The 20,621-nt window shown below is 37.5% G+C and overlaps 1 protein-coding gene across 13 annotated transcripts in view; it reads right to left on the bottom strand.

The window, feature by feature from the left end:
* The window catches only part of B3GALT1 (beta-1,3-galactosyltransferase 1), a 590,053-nt gene that overhangs the window by 74,712 nt on the left and 494,720 nt on the right, over positions 1-20,621 (bottom strand). For 9 of the 13 annotated variants that reach the window (XM_067026237.1, XM_067026241.1, XM_067026238.1 and 6 more), the window contains one exon: positions 3,364-3,479. The exons of the other annotated variants lie outside the window; for them this stretch is intronic. The gene's annotated coding sequence lies outside the window, so the exon portion shown is untranslated. The remainder of the gene's footprint in view (positions 1-3,363; positions 3,480-20,621) is intronic. 13 annotated transcript variants of the gene reach the window in all.

Below are 20,621 nucleotides of genomic sequence, written 5' to 3'. Positions count from 1 at the left end.
CTTCCCAGACCAGGGCTCAAACCCGTGTCCCCTGTATTGGCAGGCTGATTCTTAACTTCTGCACCAGGGAAGCCCTCTACTGAGAATCTTAAAGCATATACTCTGTTAAAATAACTTTCCCTCCAGGAGTCAGGAATGGTGTATAATTACTTATTTTATTTATGGAATAATTGAGGTAACACACTACATTCACTCAGAGGAGCAGATACTTTCATTGTGTTGTTGTTTTATCTAATATTGCAGTTCTCTGATTCTGAATGTGTATTTTTAATTTTTCTTAACTGGGGTGAAATTCACATAAGGAAAATTAACCATTTTAAAGTGAACAATGCAGTGGCATTCAGTACATTTACCATGTTGTGCATCACCACCTTTACTGACTTCCAAAATCTTTTCATCATTCCAAAAGGAAACCCTGTACCTATTAAGCAGTCACTCTCCTTGCTCCCCACGCTCCAGGCCTTGGAAACACCAAGAACTTTCTGTTTCTATGGATTTACCTATTCTAGAAATTACATATAAATGGAATTATATGTGACCATCTGTGTCTGGCTTTTTTCACTTAGCAGAGTGATGTCAAGGTTGGTCCGTGTTGTAGCATGTATCAGTACTTCATTCCCATGTGTTTTTAACAGCATGCAACTCTAACGCTTTCTAGTCTCTAGTGCTTTCAAGCTAATGTTGGCTTGAAAAGTAAATGCAAAGATAACAAATCCATAGGGTTATATTTCATATTCAACTTCTAGAAAGCCAAAATATTGTGGAACACACAGATTTATCCAACAGCTGCAGGATGCCTCCCTCCATCACGTGGCATCCCCATTTATTAGGCCATTCCTAGTGTTACTGAAAGAAATGAATAGCCTATAGCCTGTTGGAGATCTTCAACTTTGAAATGCCTTAAAAAAAATTTTTTTTTTTTATCTGAAAGAACTTTCTTCCATGGTCTTCAGCCGTGTGATTTACATACAAGAACATCACAGCTTTTGTAGTTAACTCTGAAAAGCCTTTCCCTGGTCCCTTTTGGTGCATTCTGTCAATGACCATAGAGTGACACCTCCACACTAACTCAGGCTGCCTGTCAGGTATGATAACACCTGCAGAGCTGAAATAGAGTTGAAGTCCATCACTGAAACTTCAGCAGGGATCACTTCTCTGCTTTCAGAAAAGTGGCATTTTGGTAGTGGCAGGAAACAATTCCAGGGCACAACTATGCTTCTAAAGTATAGCAATTTAGTCAATAAGTCAGGCTTTATCGACAAAGTGTGCATCTGTAAGAGTGTGTCAAGATGTACTAACAAAAAGATGTGAGAGTCCCTGGGAGCTTTATGGGCAGAGAACTACTGTGGGAATTGACTATTTATTGAAAGTGCTTAACGACAGACAGCTGTGTAGAGATGTCATCATAATAGATGCCTTCTCTTTGTTAGTGAGTTCTTACAATTCTAGTGGGCCTTTCAGAGTACAGAATGTCTGTCTTCCTTAGAGCATGATTACTAAAGTTGATTGTTGAAAGCAGAGCTCTCAACCTTTTCTATGCCAATACACATACAGGAAAAGATATTAGAGCAGCACACCGGGGTCAATGGTCAAAGCTGATCATGTCTGGAGATGACTGGACCAGGGGTTTTGGTCACTCTGGGCCCCATAAGCCATCCCTAGGGCTCAGAGTTCAGTATTTCAGCACACCAGCTTGGAGGCGCTGATCTAAACCATTGTGTGCAATGCAATATTATCCATAAACATTTGTCATTCAAGACTCTTTTCGTCACAGGAAGTCTCTGTTTGCAAAAACTGCTTTGCCAACTTGATTTGCTGTCTTGAGGTACTGTCTTGAATATGGTGGATGTAACACAGCCAGATAAAAAATGAACTCTTGTGTGATGTTTTCTTGAGTCTCTTTGAAACTTGCTTGAGATCTGTGATCCATTCAGTGAGACAGACCTTGGCAGTTAGCAAGCAAATAATTGTCCTCACATTCACATTGACATTTTGATATACATTTTAAAAAGCTGAATGTTTTTAGGATGTGTGATATTAAGTGGAAGGGATTACATATGTGGTAAATTCTTTTAATAGTTTTCCACAATTCTCTGAACAGATGGATCAAACTCTCTCATCCAGTGATTACTCTGAAATTAATAAGTTACGAGTTTGAGTGGCACTGTGAGAACAATACAATATGTGATGCTCTGGTTCTTACTGTTCTTTTTGATGGCTGTTTTCATAAACTGACATTCATATTTGGCCCTGCCTGCTGGGCACTGAACCACAGAGCCGCTGGACACATGAAATGAACAGTACCTACAAATTAGTGAGAGGCACTAATAGCTTCTCTGAGCATGCATACCAAGGGATTTGTATTTCAGCAGTCATTCTTGATGTAGTAGCTATGATCAATAAATACTAAACAATGAAAAAAAAAGCATATTTGATCAGGGCTAACTGCATCAGAAAAACAGGAAATCACTGTGGATATATTTTTATGCAAGTCAGAGCCTTTCCACAACAGAAAGAAAATGGACCTATCATAGCAGGCAACTTAAAGAAATCTGTTGGTCTTAAAATATCTACCATCCTGAAATACTTCTACTACCTTCCTGATGAGTCTGCCATTCCCTTCTCATCATGCAAAGCATTAAATTCTGATAATCTACACACGACAAGCAATTCCAAGTGGCTCCAAATGTCCTTCTTCTGCTACGTGGCCTGTTTTAAAAGACTGAAGAAATGTGTGGAGAGAAAGAGAAAAAAAAAATAACCTGGACATTGTTGTCCAAATACTTCACTTATGTCTGGCATCTAGTTACATTCAATGAAGGGATGAAAAAAGTGAATGAATGAAAAAAGATGCATTTCTGCTTCGGTAAGTCCCTCTTAAGGCTCTTCGGGACTCTCAGGTGATAGTACACCTACAAAAATCTAGCCTCCTCCTAATTCTGTGACCCAAATCTTTGCATTTGATGTCTTTGTTAATTGATAGGTGTCTCATCAGGAGATAAAGATGGGTGTAAGAATCAGCCCAGGTACCCTGACTTTCCAAGGAGGTACTAGGGAGTGGCTCTGACTGGCCCACCTCATTCTAGCAGAACGGGATAAGTCAGAGAAAATGGTTTGCTTTAACATTTTAATCAATCCCTAAGAATTTCACTCTAAAGGATTTGCCACCCGTCCCATTTGTGCAGGTTGATACTCCTTTATAAGTTCTCTTTTCCTTGTGAAAATGTGGTCCACAAGAAACCACAAGGTTCTGCTTATTAAAAGGACATAAATACATAAGTTACTTTTAATGCCAAAGTTGTCTCCAAATCCTAAGGAGGGAAAAAACAAAATATTGAAGTAGCTGTAGGGTCTCTATTTTACCTGCTAATGGAAGAAGCATACAGACTCTTCTCCTTGTGTCCAGTATATATAAAACTTAGTTCTGTGTTTCCACACAATTTATGCACTGATGAGGAAGGATGTTCAAGCACTTCAACCTTAGAGGAAAGAAAAAAAAGGACAGGAAGATGAAAAGTATAGGAGAGGAAAGGTGTAGCGTGGGTCATAGGGAAACAGAAGAAGAAAATGGATGTGGAGTTGATGGAAGGGAGAAGCAGGGAAAAGGAGAAAAAAACGCAGAGGAGACAATAGAAGTAAAGTAGAACACAAGAGAGGTGAAGCAAGTAAATGGTGAACTGATTCAGAGTTAAGGAGGAAAAGCTTTTTCCTAGTTTATTATTCAACTACAAATGTACATCCACCAAACGTCTACACTTTTTGTCATACTTAGCATTGGTATTCAAAACACATGGATTGGATGAATGGATATCTTACAGATCATCCCTAAATTCATGCTTGTTCTAGGCCAGTGGTTTTCAACTTCAGAACTATTGACAATTTGGGCTAGAAAATTCTTTGCTGTGGGGACTGACTTGTGCATTGTAGGATGTTTAGCGGCATCTCTGGTCTCTAGCCACTACATGCTCCCAGTCAGTTGTGACAGAGGAAAATGTCTTCTGTCATTGCCAAATATCCCCTGAGGGCAAAATCACCCCTGGTTGAGAACCATTGTTCTAGGCATATGGACCCAATGGAGTAAATCCACTCAGTGCTTGAAATATACTTGGTAATTAATGACAATACACTGTAGAGACATCAAGGTACAAATATGTCATATTGTTTTAATTGTTCTCAGGAGACTGTAAATATCCTCCTTTGGAGGAATGCTATAACAATATCATAGGAGGTTTTGTTTTTCCTAAAGTGTTTAGTTGGTAGATACGATGATTCATAATGATCATTAGCAATTGGTATACTAATAAATGTCATCAAGTGTCATGTCCATATATGTAGTTTGTTTACTTGTTCATTTTACATCTCTGCTATTACAAAAACTCTATTATAAACTCTATTTTCCCCAAACTCTACTAAACAGTGGGACTATATATTTTTAGTTCCAAGTTAAATCTGGTTTGTGCCTGATACTCAGAAAAATTCAATGTGATTTTAATTGTCTCTCACTCTTCTCTCCAGTAGTCACTGGGAAGTTACTACACTCTATTTTTACTCCATATGAGAAGATCATTACTTGATCTTAAAAAACAAAACAAACCAAAAACAAAACAAAAAAACCTTAGCGCGTACACAGAGAAGAAACACATATAAGTGGAGACCAGAACTGAAAGACAGAATTCTAAGCATTGTTTTTCAAAGACAAAACAAAGCCAAATAATACCAAACTCAAGTTGCACAACGGCAAGAGGAATTCAGAGTTTTTCTAAATGCTACACCCAATTGTCTTATGATCTAAATCATATTTCTCACTGTAGACCCTCAGATGTTTAGAAAGCAGAAACTGAAGTTATACAATGTCCCATTTCACAGACTAGGAAACCAAGGCAGGGAGCCGATGAAAATAAAATAAATTCTTGTGACATGTTTGTCAAAGAGTATGTCAGATACAGAGAAGCACTGCTGGTTAATCCACATCCAGGCTCTGAATCCAATTTCAACTAAGCTTCTCGAGTGCCTTTGGGGTCATTGCTGCACCACCTCATTCACCTGTGTTCTCTAATTTACTGCTCAGAAAACCGTGTGTCATCAGTTCTGTCATTCACACTTTAGAGAAGAGGAGACAGGTTTAGTAAGGTAATGTAATTTTCCCATGTTCAAGAAACTCAGTGAGTGTCAGAACTGGGATGTGGACAGGGTCTTCTAATTCCAAGGTTATGGATTTTCCTCTATACCATGTTAATTTCCATGAAGGGATGGCTGGGGGAAAATGGGGTGGAATTTTCCCCACAAAACACCCCCTCACATGGTTTACATGGCCAGAATCCCTCATCATTCACATCTGTGTTCTAGTCATGTGAATGATATAATCCCTAAGATGGGAGAGAGAACATCCAGGTCTGGAGGTGCTGAGGGTGACTACCAAAATCAGAAACATCTCTGTGGAGGTGGGAAAGCATCCCAGATACCTGTCATTGTGTGTGTATGTGTGTGTGTGTGTGTGTGTGTGCCCATAGTTACATAACCATCTCTTCGTACAGTTGCCTAACACATTTTCTGATGTTCCTTTTGTACTCTGGTTTCTTTCATTTGGTTACAGACCCCTGAAGGGTAAGGACTCTATTGATTGTTTCTCTTGGGTCTTTTGACAGTACCTAGAGCAGAGCTCTGCCTGTAATAAAAGCACATTTCCTATTATTGTCTGATTTATATAAGACATTGCTGGTTACACAAAGTAATCAGCTGTGTAGAAATTGGTAATACACGTAGTATTATTTCTTCATGTATTTGGGTATGGAAGCATCTCTGTTTAAGTTTCCTAAGATCCCTGTGAATACTAATAAATTTAAAAAAATCCAATGTTGCATAACCTTATTTATAGTCTAAATAGCAGAAAACTTGGGGAATGCTCGAAATACACTATTTAAAAATTCCTTTTGTTAAACAGTGCTTTAACCAGAGTTAAAATCACTCACTAGGAGAGGAGACCTTAAAAATTATAAAATAATCGCGCTTAATACTGTATCTCACAGTCTTCCTTTGAATTTGATTATCCTCCTACTTTCGTGTTTTGGTAATCTTATATTCCATGTCACTCATTTATATAATGCTGGGGTCTCATAAGCTAATTAAAAATAATTATTTTCCAAGTATATGTGTTATAAGTTGAGGGTATGAAATCCAGAAATGATAGAAAAGTGTAAGAAAGAAAAGAGTATCATCTATAGCTCAGGAATAACCACTATATCTCTGGTTTTGGATGGTCTGCCTTTGAGTCTGGTTTCCATATACACATGCATATACAACCCCTCTCCCCTCCCCCACGTGGGTGTATGTGTGTGTGTGTGTGTGTGTGTGTGTGTGTGTGTGTGTGTCTCTCTCTCTCTCTGTGTATGTGTGTATACTTTAAAAAGTAAACTGGAATTATACTCTTTACAGTTTATATTTTTATGTAACATTATATCATGAGCATTTCATCATTTTTTGTAAACACACCTTTTACTGGATAGAAAATATGCCATCATTTGTATATAGTATAATTTAACTAATTTCATACTGTGAACATTTAACTGGCTTAAAATTTTTGTCTCAAATAACAGCATAAAGAATTTCCTTATTCCCAAATCTTTATCTGCATTTATATTTATCTTCCTTCTTATAGAGTTCTAGAACTCACATTATTGGTTAAAAAGGCAGAAACATTAGGTTTTCCAGGAAGGTTAAATTTCCTACTACAAATTGCACATGGGAAGAATTATCTAAAGTAACCTCATCAGCATTAAACAGTATCATTTAAAAATTAGTGGGCTTCCCTGGTGGCGCAGTGGTTGAGAGTCCGCCTGCCGATGCAGGGGACACGGGCTCGTGCCCCGGTCCGGGAGGATCCTACATGCCTCGGAGCGGCTGGGCCCGTGAGCCATGGCCACTGAGCCTGCGCGTCCGGAGCCTGTGCTCCGCAACGGGAGAGGCCACAACAGTGAGAGGCCCACGTACAGAAAAAAAAAAAAAAAAAAAAAAAAATTAGTGCTTCTGCTCTGAGAGGCAAATGATAAAATCCTATTGCTACTTTAATTTGCATTCTTTTGATTGTTAGTGAGTTTGATTTTTAATAAGTTTATTAATGTAATTAAGAAAACCCAGTTCATTAGCTTCAGTTCCAGTTTTAAGAATAAACACAGGGGAGCTACAGAAGCAAATATCCAAAGGATAATGGTTTCTCCAGTTTCATATAGAAAAATAAAACTCTGGGGTCTTCCCTGGTGGCACAGTGGTTGAGAGTCCGCCTGCCGATGCAGGGGACACAGGTTCGTGCCCCGATCCGGGAAGATGCCACAGGCCACGGAGCGGCTGGGCCCGTGAGCCGTGGCCGCTGAACGCTTGCGTCCGGAGCCTGTGCCCCGCAACGGGGGAGGCCACAACAGTGAGAGGCCCGCGTACCTCAAAACAACAACAACAACAGCTCTGGGAATGACAACGGCAATGAAAATCATTCTTCAATCTTTTCAGTAATATTCTCATTTTGATAGGTGCTTGCTGGGATCAAGGTATAAGAAAGGTAAGGGACTTTGGCTTTTTAATCCATGTTTATTGTAACGCTAACAGTAAATATTCAAATGATGATTGTTAGAAAATTTGAACATACTAGGTCACATAGTTGGTTTACTGTATCCTGGGATTCTTGAACGAATGAAAAATTACTTTTTCAGTGATTTTATTATCACCTGCTTAACAGCCACATGATGGTTCAACAAATAAACACAAAGTTATGAAAAAATGTCCTGTAAGTCGAGGCATAAACAATAGTCTTTCAGTAGTTGAAAAAATGGGACACCATTTCAATTTCAATCTGAAGCATGGATCTTTAAATTGAGTATTCAGAATAGCTAGCTATCAGTTTAACCCTTCAATAAACTGATTAACTGTACTTCCAGGCGTGGGTTTGGACCTTTCCAGGTCAGAAGAATAAGTCTCCGCCAGATTAGTAGATTGGCAAGAATAAATGACCACTTGGACTTGGTTATGGTTTCCCTCAAGTTGTTTTACTTTGGAATCAGCTAATAAGTATGAAAAAGAGTGATGAAAAATCAAATAATATATATATGATTGGATGTGGTTCCCACTGCCTTTGAAATTCTTTCCAGAAATCCTGAAGTACAGTAGTTTAGCAGCCTATGTGGAGTGAGAAATCTGCCAAAGGAGTCTAGAATTTTGTACTTACTGAATTTTGTAACTTTCACTTAGGGAAGTTCATGTAGAATTGGAGAGTCCGACTGCTACCATATAGGCAATGTCTTGCTTTTCTGCAGTTAATTTCTTCCTCCTTCTATTTTTCACGTATCATTTGGCCTATATAAGGCCCCAAACCTAACATACGTCTGCTGCTTGTGACTTCTATTATTTCATGCATCTTTTATGCAGTTCTTTGCAGAGCAGATCTAGTTTATAGTAAACCATTTTAAAGTGCCAGTCATGGAGACATATCCATGAGCTATAAATTTAATATCATGAAAATGCACAGTAAATTAGGGCAAGGTAAATTTGATTCTAATGTTTTCCTTAAAAATATATATGTACCATAAATATATATATGCAAATATTATATATTTGTGTTTATACCTTCAACATAATATATAATATCAAAAGTTGCTTTTAAATTATCTTGTTCTAAAATTCATTCTAAGTGGGCAAAGCTATTGCTCTATGAGCTAAAATTTGTAAATAGATGAATTCATTAATTGATTTGTTCATCCTAAAAATATTGAGTTAAAATTTGCCAACTGCCGCATTCATTCACTCATTCATTCATTCATACCTCAACACAACAAACATTAATTTATTCTCTCCTTAAATCAATGCATTATACCACAGTGAATAGGATATTGTCCTTTCACTAAGAAACTCAGAGGAATTTTTGCTAAAAGTGATAGTAGAGGCTCCAGATTTTCTCTGCCTAAGGGGTTAAGGGAATGTTTTCTTTTGGCTGGGGAAATTCTGCATTTAGGAAATTAGGAAACATTTGGACAGCTCTATTAAATGATAATTACATCTTGACAGGTATCAGTAAAATTTAATCAGTTACACTGAATACGTTTAGATGAGTTTGAGAAGAGTAACATACTTGGTATGATATGCATTTGTAAGTGCTAAAATGTTTAGGATATTAATAAGGAAACATAAAACTAGAGTGACCTTTAATCTTGTAACTGCAAATGGAAATACATATGCACCTAATCAAAAGGCCTTGTGCTGTGTATCTAAAAGTTAGGTACATTACTGATTCACTGGGTCTTCAAAATTGAGATTCTATGTCTTAGAGAGCATTTCTATCCATACTTCCACAAGTTGTAAGCCATGTAGGATAAGGTGATAATGGATAGCAGTTAAAAAGAGGCTTTCCAGTTACACAGACTTGAGTTCAAATTCTGAGTTAGTAATTTATTAGCAGTGTGACCTAGGGCAGATATTTAACCTCAGCCTGCAATTTCCTTGTTCATAAAATAATAACAGCCACTTCACAGGGTTGTTATAACAATTAAATGAGATAATGTACAAAAAGCTTCAATGACACCTCCTGGCATTGAGCAAATGCTTAATGCATAGCACTATTATTAGACAAAATATCATCATGATTTTCTTTTCAGGTCAATTCTCAAAGTAACCAATTTCAAGAGCACCTAAAGATATCGCATTGGTCTGTGTGTTTAAACTAACTAATCTGGGGGCTTGCTTTGTAGCCTGTCAATCAAGCAAAATGATTCTGATTATCCAGTTTACCAACATAATATCTGGGACTAGAAACTATGCTAGCCTTTTTGAGCCCCTCCGTCATCCACTAATGAGCTATTTTACACAGAAAAATCCTTTTAGTTTAATAAAGAGTTGAGATATTAATAAAAGGTAGCATAACTTACATGCACTAAGTTATTGGTAATGATCTGATAAGTAAATCCTAAGCAGAATCATTTTGCTCCCATTTGTATTTAATTATTAGTTAACTGATTCCCAGGTGCTCATTAACACTGCCCAGCCAAATTCCAAACCTGAATGAGACGGGGACTCTCCCATGAATGCTACAATCCTGGGTTCTCCTTCTGACTACTCCCCATTTTAACCTGGCCCCTTTTCATTCCCTCTACTTGTGTACAGTAAAAGAGTTATTCTAAGAAGAAAACCTGTTGAAAATGGCCACGTGGAACCATCTTAGTCATCTCTGCTAAAAATTCACGCGTACATGAAAGAATATATTCAAACTGCAGATGTGGAGTATATTGATTCATAGCATGTTGGAGATTTCAGTTATTCAGAACCAGAGCTATTTGACTGTAAACATAGACATATTTAGGACTGGATGGAAAAAGAAAAAAGGGAGAAAATAACTCTTTATGGAGTTTCCAGGATATGCCAGGCACTACGAAGACACTTTCACATGTTACCACACTTAATTCTCACAAAGACCTTGGAATGCATTATTAGTCCATATTTTTAAGTCAGAAAACTCATCACAAAGAACTAAAGTAAAATTCTTTCCCAAGATCATAGAGCCAGAAAGGCATGGGGCTGTACTTTGAACTTAGAACTGATTGAAAGCCTATCCTTCTTGTACTACACAATGCTGAAATAATAGGTTTGCTTCTCCAAGAGGATATATCACTTCTTAATTAGTGTTTGTTGGACACCTAGCTGCTGACAAGGATGGGGCTAGGGTGAGGCACAGTGATGTCACTGGGAGATGTAGCCTTTGACTCAAGGAGCTAAAAATCTAATTGGGCATTTAAAAATTTCTCTGACATCTTAAATTTTCTATGTCCATTTACAATACTCAGAATTCACAGAGTACTTAATGGCCTAATTAAAAGGGGCACTGATATAAAAAATGATACACTTTTTAGTTTAAAATGTAAGAGAAAATCTTTGTGACCTTGGGTTAGGTAAAGATTTCTTAGATTTAGTACTAATAGCATGATCAATGAAAGACAAAAGCTGATAAATTGGATTTTATCAAGATAAAATTTTTGCTCTGAGAAAGACACTAAGAGGATGAAAAGACGAGCCATACATGGGGAGAAAACATCTCCAAACCACAAACCTAACAAGCAGCTGATATCCAGAATATCTATAGAACTCTCAAAACTCAACAATAAACAACTCAATTAAAAATGGACAAAAGATTTGAATGGACATTTGGCTAAAGAGGATATACAAATGGAAAATAAGTACATGAAAAAATATACAATCTCATTAGTCTTTAGGGAAATGCAAATTAAACACACCATGAGATATCATTGTATCCCTATTAGAATGGCTAAAATAAAAACTAAACAAACAAGTTAAAAAAAAAAGGCTGACAATACCATGTGCAAAGGAGGATGTAGATCAAGTGAACTTTCATGAATTGCTGGTGTAAATGCCAAATCTTACAGCTGTTCTGCAAAACAGTTCAGCAGTTTCCCACAAAGTTAAACATATACTTGTCATATGACCCTTGAAATTCTACTCCTAGGTATTTCAGATGAAATGAAAATCCATGTTCACACAAAACCCTGAATGTATTGTTCATATTTGCCCAAATCTGGCAACAACACAATGTCCCTCAGCTGAGGAAGAGATGAACTGTGGTACATCCATACAGTGGAATACTACTCAGCAGTACGAAGGAATAAACTATTGATACATGCAAGAACATTTATCTATCTATCTATCTGTCTATCTATCATATATACTGCATTTGAATGAACCTCAAATGCATTATGGTAAGCAAAAGAAGATGGACTCAAAGGCTGTATACTCTATGATTCCACTCATGCAATATTCTGGAAATGACAAAACTATAGAGAATAATTCTGTTCTCTGTTAAGGATGGGGAACGAGTTTAACTACAAAGGGGTAGCATAATGGGGGTAGAATGATGGAACTATTCTGTATCTTAATTGTGGTGGTGGTTATATGACTCTGCATTTGTCAAAACTCATAAAAATATATGTCAGAGAGTGAATCTTATTGCATATAACATTTTAAAAGATGAAAATTAAAATTCAAAACAGAGAAAAAAGAAGGTACTGAGATTTAGGAAATTCAGCAACTGATTCTATTCTTTCTTACTTAGTCTTGGAGGAGAGTGGAAGGCACCTGCAGGGGCTGGGGTCTTGATCTAGGCTTATTTCTTGAAGTATATCACATCCGTACTCTCCAGGATTTGTGCAGGCTAAAGTGACAGTTTACAAGGTCTCAGAGCTCAGAGGCTTTTTTTGCCTCTACTGGGGCTGGCCTGGGATCCCCAGAGCTGCTAGACTGCCTATCCATGGGCACACCCTGAGAAAAATCCAACTAATTCAGTGCAATTCCAAATACAATTTTTTTTTCTACTGCCACCTAGCTCTTTAAAGATAGATTCAACAGAAAAAGTTCTTATATTAGCTAATCCTTTGCAGGTGAGAAAATTAGGCAATTCTGGAAGTATATTACCTTTCTAAGCTGACTAGGGTCCTGTTAAGCAACAATATCCTAAATGGAATAGCAAATGTAACAAGACTCTAATTTACGATCAAGGCATTAGTAAAAGCAAATAGGATCCAAAGGCACCTTGGCTATTAGAATCTCCCCACAATCACTATCAACTGCTTCCAAACCTTGCAATTTCCAAATGTCTCTCATATACTTCGGGTAACCTTAAGTGCATTTTAAAAGCAGGGAAATTTTAGGTGTCTGGGAGAGTTGCTGGTGACAACACTAAGAAAAAGATGCATTTTATAAATTTATCAGAGGCAAATATCTACCATACACACTGGGAAAAACCTTTATTTTTCCAGGTGTCAGCTTGAGTATCTAACATTTTAATTTATGTTCTGATAACTTTGAGAATAATGTGTTCCTGTCATCAAAATAACTGCCTTTCCTATGAGTGGAATTTGTAATTGCACCATCATTCCATATCCTCTAACCTAGAGTGGATATGCCACGCAAGTTAGTAGGCTTTCATCAGAGGGTAACGTCGTAAATCCTGAGTGGGGAGGTCTTTTGCCCACCAATTTTCAGACCATGATGACGATTTCATTTAAGGAAAGCAAAACAAACAAAATAAAACACCTCCAGCCAGATGCAAAGAAACCCAATCCTACTATTCAGAATAAAGATTTTGGTTTCTAGAAAACATGGAGTGAATATATTACTACAGTGTCTACAATCTTCATATATTTAACAAATATCTTCCTCGTTAGAGTCATAAAGATTAATAAACTTCTCTCATACAAAAAAAGTATCTTTGAAAAGATACTTTAAATGAAATTTACCTAATTAAGGCCACGTTTAAGTGAATTGCTCATTTTTCTCCTTAACCTGGAAAGTTAGCAAGTATCCAAAGAGAGACAGCCCAAATGACTATAATATCCCTACTTGCTTTTTCTGGTCTTTGTAAAGCTCAGACTACCAAGGCTTCCCTTGGGGACACCCAAGCAGTCAGTCCACCAGCATGGATCAAGATCTGTGTAGAAAGCCATTACTTATTTTCATATATTCATGTTCTAATAAATCTGGAGCTGAAGGAAAGCAATATGTGGAGTCTTTCCTTATTTGCATTCATTATTTGCTTTTGTTATGTTCTGGGCCCTAATTTGGAATGAATCAAGGAATAATTATTTTTCTATTTTTTTTCTCAAAAGTATGTTTATCTAGGAATATAATTATAAAATACATTAAACTCTCAAAATATGTTCATTTTACATATTTATAAAAGCATATTCAAGATGCTTAAATAAAAATGAATGCTTTTTTTGTATTTATGGCAACCTAATTTAGACCTTTATAAAACAATAACAGGGTAGGATTATTTCTGAGACTAACCCAATCATGTCTTTGGGTTTCACTATGCATCTCCATGCCTATGCCTGGGTATGCACTTCCTCCTCAGCTATGCAGGCAACTGCTACCCAATATTTTAATATTATTAATAACTCTAGTGAAAAGTATAAACTATACTGTAGAATTAAAAGGGAAAATGAGAAGCCAACTTTGAAGTACTATAATCTATTTAGGATTAATTTATGAATATAATAATGGGGACTAATTCTGGTACCCCAATGAAGATTATTTGGAATTCAGTGACTTAAATAAACCAGAGGAGTTTTGTGAAGGAAAGGAGCACTGGACATTTAATGTAGACTACAGTGCTATTTGGAGCTCTTACACCTAAAAAAGGAAACTCTTCCATTGCAACAAGTCTTGCTGTTGAAAATTGAGGTAATTGTATGTATAAGTGCAAGGTATCTCTTCCCATAGCACTTAAAAATTGAGTCTTTTATATTCTATAACTTTTAAGCTAGAGTGATTTCATTTCGAAAGCATCTCTTCTGGGCTTCCCTGGTGGTGCAGTGGTTGAGAGTCCGCCTGCCAATGCAGGAGACACGGGTTCGTGCCCCAGTCCGGGAAGATCCCATATGCCGCGGAGCGGCTGGGCCCGTGAGCCATGGCCGCTGAGCCTGCGCGTCCGGAGCCTGTGCTCCGCAACGGGAGAGGCCACAACAGTGAGAGGCCCGCGTACCGATAAAAAAAAAAAAAAAAGCATCTCTTCTACTTCCATGTAAATGACTCTCGGCTGCATTCTATCCCAAACCTTTGGTCTTGTATGAAAACTCATCAGGACTTTGTCTTCAAGGATGTACTTGCAGCTCATATTTTCCTTTGTTTCTCTTAAGACTGGTTAGTACCTTTCTTTAGGGGCTAGAGATGAATCCAGTGATCAAAAGCCTTTCTTTTCTTTTTTTTTTTCCTTTAACACAAATACACTAGCTTCTATTTTCATACCTGAATAGTTTACTAGAGTTCTCACAATGCCTCTGTTGGACATAAGACTATTAAGAAGAAAGAACAGACCATAATTTGTCTTCTCTCTTGTCTCAACAGATGCTGTCTACTTTGTTTAAAACATGCAGCTGTTAAGCTGCATGTTAAGCTGTTAAGTGTACATTCCAAAATGTTCACTTACTTTTTTTATTGATAAGCTTATTAAACCAAAATTGTTCCTTTATGCCCTTCCTATCACTAATAATAGAAAAAGGCAACCAAAAGTAGAAAGAAAATATTAGTTTTCCTTATCTTTACTTTCATGAATATTTTCAGCATTTATTTTAGATTTCAAGACACGAGTCTGTAGGGTTATCCACCTATGATATTTTCATAACACCTAGTATCATTCTGTATACATCCTAGGTACTTGTGAGTGTTCGTTGTTTTTAAGTGTTTTAACCATAAATGCAGAATAATCATTATGAAACCTAGAGATCACTTACAGAATATATAGTAGTACTTTCTATGAATAAAAAATGCATTTTATTAACAGATGTAATTTTACTACGTGGTTGATGAGTTTCAGGTTTATTCTTGCCCTCTAGGCAAGAATGATAGCAACTGATTTTAAATCACAGCTCCAAGAGTTCCTTTTATACTAGAAAGCAAGCATTTTGGGGGCAAAAGATGAGTTTTTATAGAACAAAGAATTTTGCCTTTGGGATCTTACTGGTTTACTCACTATTTCAACCTTAAGTTAGCTAAATTGAGCCACTTCTGAAATCCTTCACACAAAATGCTCAACCTAAGTTCCTCTCTTGCCTCTCAGGGAAAATGTGGTGGAGTTCATTCTTCACCAAGGAGCCTGGACACATCCCACACTCTACATGTGAAGGGGCATCAGCCCAATCAGCACATAAATCATTGAGCAAGAAATAGATGTCTTATTAAATTTTACCTCTTCATTAGGTTTTTTTCAGTTCAGACTTCCTTTATATTCGCAAAGCCATTTCTTTCTTTAAAAATGTCTTAAGACTCCTAGGGTGTTTGGTTGACCTGATAGGCAGAAGAAGTGGCCTGCTCCAGAGGAAAAAGATCCATTTTCATTTCTTTGGAAATTTCTGAAGTTATAATCTCAGCATTGTCAAGGGAATGGTACATTTCCTCTCAAAAGGTAATCGCAACTACAAAGGAGTGGAGTGGAAGAAGGAACTGTTCTCATCTGAAATGCCATATTCATGATATAGTAATGTGAAGTTCATGTACTGATAAGTATTGATACTGTTTTAATGGACTTACATGATAATATTTTAAATCAAATTTTCATTTCAAGTAAATATCAAGTGACATGTTATTATGCTAAGAACTGTAGAGAATAAAAATAAACCATTTTGGGGCATCCCTGGTGGCACAGTGGTTAAGAATCCACCTGCCAGTGCAGAGGACACGGGTTTGAGCACTGGTCCAGGAAGATCCCACACGCCGTGGAGCAACTAAGCCTGTGCGCCACAACTACTGAGCCCATGTGCCACGACTATAGAAGCCCTCGTGCCTCTGAGATTGGTTCAAGATGGCAGAGTAGAAGGACGTGCACGCACTCCCTCTTGCAAGAGCACTGGAACCACAACTAACTGCTGAACAATCATCGACAGGAAGACACTGGAACTTGGCAAAAAAGATAGCCCACATCCAAAGACAAAGGAGAAGCCACAATGAGATGGTAGGAGGGGTGCAATCACAATAAAATCAAATCCCATAACTGCTGGGTGGGTGACTCACAAACTGGAGAACACTTATACCACAGAAGTCCACCCACTGGAGTGAAGGTTCTGAGCCCCATGTCAGGCTTCCCAACCTTGGGGTCCAGCAACAGGAGGAGGAATTCCTAGAGAATCAGACTTTGAAGGCTACTGGGATTTGATTGCAGGACTTCGACAGGACTGGGGAAAACAGAGACTCCACTCTTGGAGGGCACACACGAAGTAGTGTGTGCATCAGGACCCAGGGGGAAGGAGCAGTGACCCCATAGGAGACTGAACCAGACCTACCTGTTAGTGCTGGAGGGTCTCCTGCAGAGGCGGGAGGTGGCTGTGGTTCACCGTGGGGACAAGGACACTGGCAGCAGTTCTGGGAAGTACTCCTTGGTGTGAGCCCTACCAGAGTCCACCATTAGCCCCAGCAAAGATCTGGGAAGGCTCCAGTGTTGGATCACCTCAGCCAAACAACCAACAGGGAGGAAACCCAGCCCCACCGATCAGCAGACAGATTAAAGTTTTACTTAGCTCTGCGCACCAGAACAACACCCAGCTCTACCCACCACCAGTTCCTCCCATCAGAAAACTTGCACAAGCCTCTTAGATAGCCTCTTCCACCCGAGGGCAGACAGAAGAAGCAATAAGAACTACAATCCTGTAGCCTGTGGAACAAAAACCACATTCACAGAAAGATAGACCAGATGAAAAGGCAGAGGTCTATGTACCAGATGAAGGAACAAGATAAAACCCCCCAAAAACAACTAAATGAAGTGGAGATAGACAACCTTCCAGAAAAACAATTCTGAATAATGATAGTGAAGATGATCCAGGACCTTGGAAAAAGAATGGAGGCAAAGATCGAGAAGATGCAAGAAATGTTTAAAAAAGGCCTAGAAGAATTAAAGAACAAACACCTAGAAGAATTAAAGAACAAACAGAGATGAACAATACAATAACTGAAATGAAAAATACACTAGAAGGAATCAACAGCAGAATAACTGAGGCAGAAGAACGGAGAAGTGACCTAGAAGAAAGAATGGTGGAATTCACTGCCGTGTAACAGAATAAAGAAAAAATAATGAAAAGAAAAGAAGACAGCCTAAGAGACCTCTGGGACAACATTAAACGCAACAACATTCACATTATACAGGTCCCAGAAGGAGAAGAGAGAGAGAGAAAGGACTTGAGAAAATATTTGAAGAGACTATAGTTGACAACTTCCCTAACATGGGAAAGGAAATAGCCACCCAAGTCCAGGAAGCGCAGAGAGTCCCAGACAGGATAAACTGAAGGAGAAACACACCAAGACACATAGTAATCAAATTGGCAAAAATTAAAGACAAGGAAAAATTATTGAAAGCAACAAGGGGAAAACGACAAATAACATACAAGGGAACTCCCATAGGGTTAACAGCTGATTTCTCAGCAGAAACTCTACAAGCCAGAAGACAGTGGCATGATATATTTAAAGTGATGAAAGGGAAGAATGTACAACCAAGATTACTCTACCTGGCAAGGATCTCATTCAGATTCAATGGAGAAATCAAAAGCTTTAGAGACAAGAAAAAGCTAAGAGAATTCAGCACCACCAAACCAGCTCTACAACAAATGCTAAAGGAACTTCTCTAAGTGGGAAACACAAGAGAAGAAAAGGACCTACAAAAAAAACCCAAACCCAAAACAATTAAGAAAATGGTCATAGGAACACACATATCGGTAATTACCTTAAACATGAATGGATTAAATGCTCCAACCAAAACACACAGGATCGCTGAATGAATACAGAAATAAGACCCATCTATATGCTGTCTACAAGAGACCCAATTCAGGCCTAGGGACACATACAGACTGAAAGTGAGGTGATGGAAAAAGATATTCCACGCAAATGGAAATCAAAAGAAAGCTAGAGTAGCAATACTCATGTCAGATAAAATAGACTTGAAAATAATGTTACAAGAGACAAGGAAGGACACTACATAATGATCAAGGCATCAATCCAAGAAGAAGATATAACAATTATAAATATATATGCGCCCAACGTAGGAGCACCTCAATGCATAAGGCAACTGCTAACAGCTATAAAAGAGGAAATCGACAGTAACACAATAGTGGGGGAATTTAACATTGTACTTACATTAATGGACAGATCATCCAAACAGAAAATTAATAAGGAAACAGAAGCTTTAAATGACACAATAGACCAGATAGATTTAATTGATATTTATAAGACATTCCATCAAAAAACAGCAGATTACACTTTCTTCTCAAGTGCACACAGAACATTCTCAAGGATAGATCACATCTTGGGTCACAAATCAAGCCTCAGTAAATTTAAGAAAATTGAAATCATATCAAGCATCTTTTCTGACCACAACACTATGATATTAGAATTGAATTACAGGGAAAAAAACGTTAAAAAACACAAACACATGGAGGCTAAATAATACATTACTAAATAACCAAGAGATCACTGAAGAAATCAAAGAGGAAATCAAAAAATACCTAGAGACCAATGACAATGAAAACACAATGATCCAAAACCTATGGGATGCAGCAAAAGTAGTTCTAAGAGGGAAGTTTATAGCTATACAAGCCTAACTCAGAAACAAGAAAAATCTCAGATAAACAATCTAACCTTACACCTAAAGGAACTAGAGAAAGAAGAACAAACAAAACCCAAAATTAGTAGAAGGAAAGAAATCATAAAGATCAGAGCAGAAATAGAAACAAAGAAAACTATAACAAAGATCAATAAGACTAAAGGCTGGTTCTTTGAGAAGATAAACAAAATTCATAAACCATTAGCCAGACTCATCAAGAAAAAGAGGGAGAGGACTCAAATCAATAAAATTAGAAATGAAAAAGGAGAAGTTACAACAGACACCGCAGAAATACAAAGCATCCTAAGAGACTACTACAAGCAACTCTATGCCAATAAATGAACAACCTGGAAGAAATGGACAAATTCTTAGAAAGGTATAACCTTCCAAGACTGAATGAGGAAGAAATGGAAAATATGAACAGACCAATCACAAGTAAAGAAATTGAAACTATGATTAAAAATCTTCCAAAAACAAAATTCCAGGACCAGATGGTTTCACAGGTGAATTCTATCAAACATTTAGAGAAGAGCTAACACCCATCCTTCTCAAACTCTCCCAAAAAAACTGCAGAGGAAGGACCACTCCCAAACTCATTCTATGAGGCCACCATCACCCTGATACCAAAACCAGACAAAGATACTAGAAAAAAAGAAAATTACAGACCAATATCACTGATGAATATACATGCAAAAAGCCTCAACAAAATACTAGCAAACAGAATACCACAACACATTAAAAGGATAATACCCCATAATCAAGTGGGATTTATCCCAGGGATGCAAGGATTCTTCAACATAGGCAAATAAATCAATGTGATACACTATATTAACAAACTGAAGAATAAAAACCATATGATCATCTCAATAGTTCAGAAAAAGCTTTTGACAAAATTCAACACCCATTTATAATAAAATAGAGGGAACCTATCTCAACATAATAAAGGCCATATACGAAAAACCCACAGCAAACATCATTCTCAATGTTGAAAAACTGAAAGCATTTCCTCTAAGATCAGGAACAAGGCAAGGATGTCCATGCTTGCCAGTATTACTCAACATGGTTTTGGAAGTCCCAGCCATGGCAATCAGAGAAGAAAAGAAATAAAGGGAATACAAATCGGAAAAGAAGAAGTAAAAGTGTTACTGTTTGCAGATGACATGAAACTATACACAGATCCTAAAGATGCCACCAGAAAACTACTAGAGCTAATCAGTGAATTTGGTAAAATTGCAGGATACAAAATTAATGCACAGAAATCTCTTGCATTCCTATACACAAATGATGAAAAATCTGAAAGAGAATTAAGGAAACACTCCCATTTACCACTGCAACAAAATGAAGAAAATACCTAGGAATAAACCTACCTAGGGAGACAAAAGACCTGTATGAAGAAAACTATAAGACACTGATGAAAGAAATTAAAGATGATACAAACAGTAGGAGAGATATACCATGTTCTTGGATTGGAAGAATCAACTTTGTGAAAATCACT

This window comes from Kogia breviceps, chromosome 2 (genome assembly GCF_026419965.1).
Source record: "Kogia breviceps isolate mKogBre1 chromosome 2, mKogBre1 haplotype 1, whole genome shotgun sequence".
NCBI classification, from domain to species: domain Eukaryota; kingdom Metazoa; phylum Chordata; class Mammalia; order Artiodactyla; family Physeteridae; genus Kogia; species Kogia breviceps.
The sequence above is the reverse complement of the archived record's forward strand: the minus strand, read 5'-3'. Positions and strand labels throughout refer to the sequence as shown.